The following is a 12,049-nucleotide window of genomic DNA, read 5'->3' as shown; positions in this document are numbered from 1 at the left end:
TTTGTTCATACATCTTCGGTCAAAACCCCAAAACTATAAAGATATGTTTAATCGGGAGAACAATAATCTTTACCGATTGATATGTTAAAGGAGTAAGTATTCAGTGTATTGAGAGCACAATATATAAATGCTTGCTTTCCTCTCACATGTCAATGGACCACACTATTTACATTCATGATGGAACTTATTATTCATGTGAGATTCATCATGCATTTATTAAGCTCTTAAAGCACTTAATAATTACACTTAAAGAACAATAGTATTAGGTGCTCTTGGAGCATGATGATATGGTGTTCATTCATCACACATTTATGATAAAATCATCATAAATTTAAATCATCAAATTAGTTAAAATGGGAAAATTATTACGTACTCTTAGAGTACCATGAATGCATAGTCTCCTATCTCACATGAATGATGAGTCCCACCATAAATTTAATTAGTGGAACCCACCATTCATGTGAGAGGAGGGAGTACACATTTATGGTACTCTGGGAGTACACAATAATTTCCCATGAAAATGATGTATCACTAGCATATTTCATCTAACTTTCTCTTCAATGCAAAAGGTGTCAACTGTAAGTCCCTTATTCATTCTCTCTTAGATTCACCCCTTCCTCAAAACACCCCTGCCTTCCTAGCTTGCACCTTATCCCTTTGCTGGTGGGACAAACATTGGCATGCCTCCATTAAGATTTTCTCCCCTTTCCTTATATGTGTGTGTATTAAAAATACTTAAGTGCGCGCTGGAAATGAGGCTATTGGGCTTAACCTCACCTGGGCTCACAACTTACTTATAATTCCTACTTTGGGTCGTTCTCGGCACAAAGACTCAATATAGTTTTCTTTCTTTCTTTCTGAATAGCTATTTTTCTCTCTTTTTTCTCTCCCTCTCATGAACCCCCCTTTCTTCCCCAACTTCTCCTATTTATAGCTCTAAGTTAGTGGGGAGATCATGATTACTGCCATAGTTAGTGCAATTGAAGGTCCAATATTATCTGTTGTAAGTGGATGTTTAGGTGAGAGTGGAATGCAGCGACTATGGCTTTGAAACTTGGTTCCAACTCAAGCGAATATGCCCGGTAGTGATGCTTCCTCGAAACTGTTGAGCATTCTATGGTATGTTCGGATTTTAGTCTTTCTTTATTGTTTGGGCATTTTACGCTAAGCAGTGGTTAGGTGACGAGATTTGGATTTGTAGTTTATGAGGGTAGAATAAAAAGGGATTGAAAAACTAAGTCGTGCTACTGGGCCTGAATCCAATGCCCAATTGGATCTGGGCACCTTGGTGCCGTACGTTAGCCCCCCTTGATTCATGCCCGACTACTGGGAGGAATCAAGGAACCGAAAAGGCATTTTTGTTTCGGGAATTTAATAGTTAGAAACTCGGGCGGTTACGGCATCCCATTAATGCTCTTCTCAAAAGACGTGCTATTCCGGGGTGCTAGGTTCAATTGTCATTATTACCTGACGGTTCATGAACCGAGGCGACGCGCATGTCGATTATCATTGGCATTCGTAGGGTTTTTTGTGAATCGTGCCTATTTATTGCTGATTAAATGTTTCTCTGTCCTCTTTTGCTTCTATAAATAGTTCTCCTCAAAACGTTCTTTCACTTTTTCACTTCCTTCTTCCTATGTTTACTCTCTGCCGAACATTCATCTGAGCGCTTACTCACCAGCCCAGAGACCCTTCCTTCCTTAGAGCCCAAAGTAAGTTCTCTACCCCCTCCTTTTATTTCAGCTTCTTTCTTCGAGTTCCTTCTTTCAGTATTAGATTTCGAAATGGGTTATTCTTTTCTTCTGGATACCCCAACGTCTTTAGCCATCTTTAGGCAAAAGTTTGATGTCCCTGGTGATGTGGAAATGGCTTACTGCCATGAGAGCGAGATTGCTCTCCACAGAGGGCATGGTACTGCTTTCTTTCCCCTAATGGCAATTCTAAAGGGCGGGGTTAGGTTTCTCATGGACCCTCTTTTAGTCAACACACTTAGGTATTATGGGCTGTCCCCCGACCAACTCCCACCCAATTTTTACCGGGTAGTTAGTTGTGTCAGTAAGTTGAACCATACATTTAATTTATAGTTGGATTACCATGACATAAACCACATGTATAGTCTTTGTGAGAATAAGACTTCCAATTATTACTTAAAAACTAGGGATACACGGGTACAGCTGATATCATGCCTACCTGATTCAAATAGGAACTCAACCGGGGAGTTTGTCCGGGCGCACGGCAATTGGTTTGCCAGAGAAATTCCCTGCCCCCTTTCACGGCGTGAAGTGGGTTTGTACCGATCTCTGACTTAACTGTTTTTCTAATTGCACTAGTTTTATCTTATTGGTTGCTAATATTGTATCTCGTTCTTTGGTAGAGGGTAAAGTGTTCGTCTCGGACGTCAGGACAGTTCACGTCAGGGACTTGAAATTTATCCTTCGGTTTGAGATATTCGTGCATTGGGACTGATAGCTCCGAGCATCACATCTGATCCTCAGGGTCGAACTGGTTTATTCTACCTGGAAGTCTTGCAAACAAGCGTTATTGGTTGACAGCCCCCTTTTGTCATACATAGATGTTCGGCACGTGAATTTTCTACCTCCAAAGCTTACAGTCAGTGAAGTGAGGGAACTGGGCAAGCGATACACCTACTCGGAAAAACTAGCGCCACTGCGGGACGAGTCTATGGAGCATGTGTCCCAGCGTCTCCAAGAGCTCGCCCACGAACCTGTCCAAGTAGAAGTTCCCGTCCAAGAACCCACTCAGCCCGAGGACCTTGTTGAACTCGAGGCTCCCGTAGAGGAAGCCGTGCAATTTGTAGTTAACGTAACTGATCTGTTAGACACCAAGCCCTTTCTCAGTGAAGACATGGTGACCTAGAAGACCATGACCATAGACCACTTCGTGCTCAGTGCGAGGCAAGCCGCGCAGTAGCCACCCTTTCAGAGCCAAACTCAAGCGCCTCCTCCTCAAACTAGACGAGTCCAGAAAAGGCAGAGGGTTACAGAGCAAACTCCTACGGGTCTGGGAGATGTAGTAGCTCGGACTCTTCCACGACCAACTGGAGGCATTGTCATCCATGAGTCGCAAACCCAGGTTAGGCCGAGTGTAGCGTCCTCCTCTCAAGGTGCACAGGCATGGAAGGTGAGGGGGGCCACATTTCTAAGACCTTGGCAAAGGGCCTTTTTCTGCCTGATGATGTACACGCCTTTGAAGAAGGGTCAGAGGAGTCCATGGGGCGTAGGCTACAGTGGCATACTGTCACGGTAACCCTCTACTTACTAATTCTTTATTGTCCTTTACACATTTATTACTTTTCATTTACCTTTCATTTTGTTGCCGTACTAATTTTTATTTTTGTTAGGCTACTCAACTGGCCTATATTTTGGATGTTCACGCAAAGGATCTTGCCAAAGAGGCTGATTGGGAGAGGGAGGCATGAGAGACAGTTGTTAAAATAGTTAAGGAAAAAATAAAGGCAGCTGATACTGCCAAGAAAAAGGCTGCTGCCGCAGAGAAGAATAGAGCACTAGCGGAGAAAAGGTTCGCGGAACTCTTGGCTAAGTAGAACGAGACGGATGTTAAGCTAGCCGAGGTGATCAGCTTGAACATATCTCAAGCTGAGGAACTTGCTAACGAAGGGTGGTTTTGGAGGCTTGTGAAGAGAAATGGTACAATGAAGGGTTCGCTGATGCCGAGAATTCCGTGGAGCCAGTTGTGAACCAACCTCGAAGGTTAGATTTTGAGGCTGGGTGGTTTGCTGCTCTGCAGATTTTGGGGGTTCCCAAGGATTCCAATCTAAGAGATCCCGGCCAGATTCCCTTCCTGATCTCAAATGCTGCCACGCAGGATCCCTCGGTGCCCATTGATTAGGAGGAAACAGCAAGTATGAGGGAACTGGTGGAACAAATTGATGCACATGCAGAGCCAGATGAGATGGAAGCCACCAGCATCCTAAGTGCTCAAGATCAGCTCGATGGGGACCTGCATTCTCCCGTGGCCGACCAACAGCATACCGAGGCAACAGATCAGATCGGACCTTCCGTTTCATTAAGTTAATTGCCGAATCGAATTTTTAATGTTTTTATTTCTTTTTACTGCCCTTTTATTACTATTTCTTTTTCAGTAAATTTGCTTATGTCACCGGGCTATGGTGACTGAACAACTTATTTATTTCCTAGGGATGACCCGTACGCAGTTGCCGGGTTTGGCGACAAGAAATTGATTCTGCTTTTATGTTAACTTTATTTGGATGATGATTTATTTGTTGTGTGCTTGCTTTGATCATGCCTGTGAATGCTTGGTTATTACTTTTTTCGGTGTTGTTTTCTTCCCCTCTTTTTGTTGTTACCACTTATCTTTCTGCATGTATGGTCGGGAATGACTTGCACGATGGGATAAATCTAGCCCCCATATATCACGTGTTTATACGACACATATTTGCTTTCTTGAGAATATGAACGGCAAGATGCCTCATACTCTGGCATAAGGTTTCCACCTGCTCGGTGATTTTGATTGAACCGAGAATGATGTTTTTGCCCTTAAAATTTTCTTTATTAGAATAAGGTTTCCACCCGCTTGGTGATTTTGATCGAACCGAGAATGAGGTTTATGTCCTTAGAATTTTTTATAAGGATAATAAGGTTTCCACCTTCTTGGTGATTTTGATCGAACTGAGAATGAGGTTTCTGTCCTTAGAATTTTTTATAAGAATAAGGTTTCCACCTTCTTGGCGATTTTGATCAAACCGAGAATGAGATTTCTGTCCTTAACGTAATCCATTAATACTAAATATGCAATTAATTAATACTTAATGCACAATAATGAAATTGAATATAGCTGGAACAAGGGACTTCATCATTATATTGACTGAAAGCAGTGTACAAGATTTGGACTTACGTTTTCGTGCACGAATGGTCACTGGTAAAACTTCTTTAGGTTGTGGACATTCCATGGCCCGGGGAGTTGCCTCTCTTCAAGGTCTTCTAAATAGTACGCTCCTATGCCTGCAATGGTAGTAACTCTGTACGATCCCTACCACGTTTGAGCTAACTTCCCTGCACCTACGTCCCGCATGTTTCCCACAACTTTTCTCAGCACCAAGTCTCTGGCACTGAATTTCCTACCTTTTACATCTCGGTTGTATCGTTAGGTAAGTCTCTGCTGGCATTCTGCGAGCCGTATTATTGCTGCTTCTCGGCACTCTTCCAACCAATCCAAGTGCTCCAGCATTAAACCATCATTCTGGACGGGGTCAAATCCTATGACCCGTGCACTGCACACAAGTTTACTTCGATTGGTATCACGGCTTCTGCTCCATACGTCAAGGAGAATGGAGTCTCCACTGTGGATCTTCTGGGGGTTGTACGGTAAGCCCACAAAACATTAGGTAAATCCTCGGCCCATCTTCCCTTTGCCCCATCCAACCTTCTCTTCAACCCATTCAAAATGGTTTTGTTAACTACCTCAGCTTGTCCGTTGCTTTGAGGATACGATGGAGTAGAATATCTGTTCTTGATGCCGAGATCGCTGCAAAAGGTTCGGAAAGTTTTGCTGTCAAACTGTAGCCCATTGTCTGATATCAGTGAGTCCGGCACCCCGAATCTCATGACTATGTTCTTCAAGACAAGCTTTTTCACGTCCACATCTCGGATATTTGCCAGAGCCTCGGCTTCCACCCATTTTGTGAAGTAATCAATCGCCACCAACATGAATCGACGGTTACTTGTTGCTCGGGGGAATGGGCCAAGGATGTCTAGCCCCTATTGTGCAAATGGCTATGGACTATTGATGGGGTTTAAACGACCTATTGGTTGGTGGATCAGAGGAGCATGTTTTTGGCATTGTTCACATTTTCGCACATATTCCGCTGCATTCTTCTACATCTGTAGCCACCAAAATCCTTGAGTCATCGCTCTGTGTGCTAACGAGCGCCCCCCAACATGACCACCACACACCCTGTCATGCAGCTCGGATAGAAGTTCATTTACTTTCTCGAGATGTAAGCATAAAAGGTACGGACCTCCAAAAGACCTCCGGTACAATTTGCAATTTGCTAACAGCCAATATCGGGAAACCACCCAACGAATCTTTTTAGCCTCTTTTTCATCGTTCGGAACTCTATCCTCGATTAAGAAGTCGATGATCGAGTCCATCTAGAACGGCCTGGTTGTTGAAATCACGGCGACGTCGACCCTGGCCGATTTACAATTATCTTCCATACCGATACTTGGCTCGTTTATAAGTTCTACTTTGATAAGTTGAGGAACCTCCTCGGTAATTGACGAGGCCAACGTGGCTAGTGAGTCAGCGTGTCTATTTTGTGCCCGGCCGACCTGGGCCACCTTCACTGTTTCGAACTTGCTAATGATTTACTTAGCTGCGCTCAAATAGGCTTTCATCCGAGAGTCCTGAGCTTCAAAGCTTCCCTGGATTTGATACACAACCAGCCGAGAATCCGAATAAATCTCCACATCCCGTGCGCCTAGGCATAAAACGGTCCTCAATTCGGTAGGAAAGGCCTCGTACTTGGCCTCGTTATTAGAGGCTTTGAATCCCAATATGAAGGAATGCTCCAGTCGCATACCCTCTGGAGTGATTATGACAATTCCGACTCTGGCCCCCATAGCACTCGAAGCGCCGTCCACAAACACCTTCCACGGGCGACTTTCTACATTGCAGATTATCTTCCTGTCGTTCTTAGGGGAGAACTCTACAATGAAATCAGTAAGAACCTGCCCCTTCACTAAGCTTCGCGGCCTGTACCTTATGTCGAAGGAACCTAGCCGAGTCCCCCACTTAGCTATTCGGCCCATGAAGTCTGACCTTTTTAACAACGACTGCAGGGGATACTTGGTAAGGACGAACACAGTATGAGCCTGAAAGTAATGCGGCAGCTTCCTTGTTGCGTGCACCAGAGCCAACACTAACTTCTCCAAGGGCAAATATCTTGTCTCAACATCTACCAAGGTTTTGCTTATGTAATACATCGGAATCTGGGGCCTTTAACATGGGCACTTGCGACACATACTCCTTCAGATCTCGAAAGGCTTTGTCACACTCCTCATCCCACTGAAATCCCTTTCACTTCTTAAGAAGTTGATAAAACGGTCTGCAGCGATCAACAAATTTGGAAATGAACTGATTTAGTGCAGCTAACATCCCGGTTAAAACTTGTACTTCTTTGGGATTGCTCGGTAGTTTGAGGCGATTCACGGCTTCGATCTGGTCGGGATTGGCCTTTATCCCCCGATTAGAGATCAAATACCCCAAGAACTTACCCGTCCCCCACGCTGAAAGTGCACTTCTCAGCATTTAGGCGTAACTTATGCAGCCGGAGTACATCAAATACTCCCCGAAGATCTTCTACATGTCGTGGTTCCTGTTTACTCTTTACTACCATATCGTCAATGTATACTTCTATCGTGCACCCAATTTTTTCTCGGAACATCCTTGTCATCATCCGTTGGTACGTGGCTCCAGCGTTTTTCAACCTAAATGGCATTACGTTACAGTGATAGTTTGCATCCGGGGAAATGAATGTTGTCTTTCTCGGTCCTCGGTGACAAGGCAATCTGATGATACCCCTGAAAGGCGTCCAAGAAGCTAATCCTCAGGTGTCCGTATGTAGCATCTACCAATTGATCAATCTTCGGCATTGGGAACGAGTCTTTAGGACATGCCTGGTTTAAGTCTGTGAAGTCCACCCAAACCCTTCACTTGCCATTCTTTTTCTTCACTACCACTGTATTTGCTAACCATTCTGGAAAGAATATTTCTCTTATCACCCCTGCTTCCTTCAGCCTTTGGATTTGTGAACATTTTGTAGTACGTTTAGCATTTTTTTTTTTTTTTTATATTTTGAAAATATGAGACTAATAGAAAACTAACCCAATTGAAACCTTAAAATGCTACCAAAAAAAAAAAATTCAAATGTGTTAAGCAATGATGATTAATCTTCCCTAATAATTTGAGACTTTAATTTTTATAAACTAATCTCCTACAAAGCCACGTACCAAATAATATCTATCTCTTTCTCTTAAAAATTAGAGTACAAATTTATTTAACCATGTATTGTCTTATATCCAAGATAAAATAATTTTCTTTTTTAAAAAATAAAAAATCATTTTTTTCTTTCTTTTAAAATTTATACTTTATCTATGATATTCAAATTTTTATATGAAATTAACCTTAGTTTTAGTTAGCATTATTCATTAAATTATGTATTTAATGCATCAAATTAAGCTCAATTTGATTAATATTAAATAATTTCATTTAATTAATATTTATATATAAAATGCCTCATATAAATCTTTCGTTTTAGGCCCTAAATTATGTTGGGCTGGCCCTATCTACATAATCTATATAATATTTGTCTTTATAAAGGCACAATACATGTGAAGTATAAGTAATATGAATGTATTACATGCCAATACAATACGCTAGGCCCAGCCCTATAGGCTGATTGACTAGTTTAACATATAAAGCATATAGTTCTAAACTTGTCAAATCTCAAAAGTCATCAAAAAATCCTACTCTACTTGGTCCATAAACACAAAACTCATCTTGCTTCCAAAACAATCACGCCAATTAACTAGCTTCTAAGAACAATTGCTAGTATCTAGAAACACCAGAACTTATCACACGCCATCTGTCTGCCTTCTTGCTCCATTGACGGAGAAGGTATACCTTGTTACCGATACATGAGTCTTCCCTCTCACAGCTTTTTCTCCATTTATGAGTCAAACCTCAAAAGCGATCTCAAGTGTTTAGAGACAGACCTACGTTGGGGCTGAGGGGGGCTATGTCCCCCCCCCCCCCCCTCCTCCTCTAGATTTTGAAAAAAAAAATATAGAATAGTATATATATCTAACTAGAAAAATAAAAATTTACCCCAAAATATATATTTTGAGCCCCCTCCAAAATATTTACATATTAATCCATAAAAACCCAAAAAACAAAAAAATTTGCTCTAACTTTTTGCCCGTTAGATATAATTATAATTAATTTGAGATTAATGACGTGTCATAATTTGATTGGCTAGGATTACATTTTATGGTAAGGTTGCACATACTCAATTAATTAGATAGTCAAATACTAATTATTCAATGAGTAATTTGTGCAATTATCTTTTTATTTAGGGAAAATTTTGAACTAATTAAATCTGAAATGGGAGTGATTGGAGCCTATTAATGTTAATTGGAAACTAATTTGGGACCTATTAATGTTAATTCTGCTGAAATTATTTTCTAACAAATGACCTCTTCTTACCATTTCATTGATATCTCTCAGAATATTTTGAATCTGTGAATGAGGTTAATTTTCCCAGAAACTAGACATCCGGGGTTTCAATTTGAGCACAAAAACGAGACAATTTTGATCAAAATTAAGTAAGATATAATTTTTTGAATTTGACTCTACAAGCTTTATAGTAGCTACGGGAAAACTGAATTTTGCTTGCTCCTCACTCCCACAAATCTTTACATTTAATGCACTAGATTTCCCCAAAGTCTAAAATAAGGTCTAAGTTCATGATTCTTTTTTATGCTTTGTCAACCCTCATTAAATGACATTCTGTTTATATTTTCTCCACCACTACTATATAAACCTCCCATCTCTTCCATTCTAGAGCACACAGAAACACCCTCTCTTCTCCTCTCTTGAGTTTTAGTGAAATTGAATAGTATTGTCATATCTTGGTTTTCTTGAGGCTCAAGGTATTGAGTGAGACTTATTCTCCCTCTCCTAGTTCTTCTTTTCTACTTCACCTTTAAGACTTCCATCAAGAGCCTCCTCCTCCACCGTATGGATCTTGCATGCAAGTATAATCTCTATCCTTAACTTGTTTTTTCATGTTGCTATAATGTTAATTTAAGATTAGAGTATGCTAGTGTTTATTTAAATTCCTTGAATATGTTTAAATGTTCTTATGTGTTCTTCACATGTTCATAGTTGTTCATCACATGTTCATGAATAACACTAGTTTTGATTTTAAATCCACATCAAAATATGAAAAAGATATTTGTTTCATATTTCTTTCAAATCCTTGAATCTAGTATATCACCATCCCTACACATACAAAGAAATTTATTTTTCAATCCAAATGCAATGCTTAATAAATTGAATTAGGGTTTATCACATGCACACACATTAAATTCAACATGCAAATTGATTAACATATTGGATGATATGTATGAATGTTGGCCACCACAGTCTAGAAGACTAGTTTCACCTGGCAAGATAGGTTCCTAACACCTTTTCATCTTGTAACATAGCCTTCGAGCTTAGATCAAGGGTTGATAGATCAATGCTTATCCATGTAATTTTCAATTTCTAGATTGTAACTAGGAAACAAAACCATGTACTTTATCTTTGATTGTATCTAGGACCAAAACCATGTAATTTCTTATGATCAATGTAAATTCATTTACAAATCAATAAATGAGGAATTTTTCAATTTTGGTTTTCTTATTTATTCCAATAATTAAATAAGTGGCAACTCGATTGTAAAACCCTTAATCTAAAAGGGAAAATATAATCAGTCAAACCTCTATTTTGAGAGGCAATAACACGACTCCACCCATTCACGTGGGTTTGGCCCAACTTCCAAAAAGTGAGCTGGGAGTGTGGTTTCTCACACCAACCCAATGGAAAAACCATATGAAAAATCCAACAGAAATCCCACAAGAAAAACCCAACAAAAATTAGTTGGATCTACAGTCATTGCTACTGCTCTACTATCAGTTGTTGTCGGTTTGCCTTGTTGTTGCAGCCAGATTTGCCCTGCTACATTGCTAAATCTTCTACATATGTAAATTATGGGTTTGAGATATGAGTGAGGAAGAGAGTTTAGGGAGAAATAGAGGTAGAGAAGAATTGAGAGAGAGACGGTTGGGATGGGAAATAAATATATATTAATGAAAGAGATAGGTATTAATAAAATAATGATAAAAAATATTATTTAAATAAATTAGAGTGTATAATAGATATTCTAATGTGGGTGTTTTGTAAAAGTGGTCCTATAAAATAGAAAAAGTAGGTTGGTGGTGTATAATAGATAGACAAATTTGGCTGGATTGATGCAATTGCCCTTAAATCTAATTAAATAAATAATTAAATTTTGGGTAAAATACTATTTTGGTTTCTAATCTTTGCCAAAAGTTTGTTTTTCATCCCTAAACTTAAAAAAAAAAAAAAAAAAAAAAAAAAAAAAAAAAAAAATTCATTTTTCATCCCTGAACTTTGTAAAGAATTTTTTCAATAATTTAGAAAAAAAAATAGGGATGAAAAAAGAACATTGTTTTATATTTTAAGGATGAAAAACAAACTTTTGGCAAATTTTAAGTATATAAATAAAACATTTTTAATAGTTTAGGGACGAAAAATGAGTTTTTTAATAGTTTAGGGATGAAAAATGAACTTTTTAAAGTTTAGGGATGAAAACTAAACTTTTAGTAAAGTTTAGGGATCAAAATACTATTTTACTCATAAATTTTTATTTTCTTTTATTGCTTTTCATTATTTTTTTGGAAGAACATAAGAACATGTTCTTCCCCAACATATCCAATCGGCCAACCAATTTGGATGATCAAACTCAACAAATTCTAACAAAATCAACACCAAATTCTTCAGCAAATCGAACCTGTAGGGTCACAATTTAGAGCCCAGGCCCAACAAGTATGGGTTTCTGGTCCAAGGAGCCTCGAAACAATGAATTTATAGAGAGTGGGCTATAGAACTAGGCCTTAACGAAGTGACCTCTAGCTAAAATTGGGCTATACAACAATTGAAAGTAAGAAAATCCCCTTCACGTCCATAGATTCTTAGTCTAAGGAGATACGAGGAACATACACAGGTCCCTATTCAAAGACTAATGGTTCTTACACTATTCTTCTGTTTTAGTTTCCTTTTTTCTCCGTCCCCCTCTTCATGGGGACTCCCCTTTCTTATATAGTCTTCTTGAAGTCATCAGGACCTTACACTTGTTGATCATCTGGATCCTCACTTGAGTGCCTGTCCAATCGGATATCCCTCTCATCTTTCTGTGAGTTAT

The sequence above is a fragment of the Quercus lobata genome, chromosome 12 (assembly GCF_001633185.2).
Source record: "Quercus lobata isolate SW786 chromosome 12, ValleyOak3.0 Primary Assembly, whole genome shotgun sequence".
Classification (NCBI taxonomy): Eukaryota; Viridiplantae; Streptophyta; class Magnoliopsida; order Fagales; family Fagaceae; genus Quercus; species Quercus lobata.
This window is presented reverse-complemented; position numbering follows the sequence as displayed.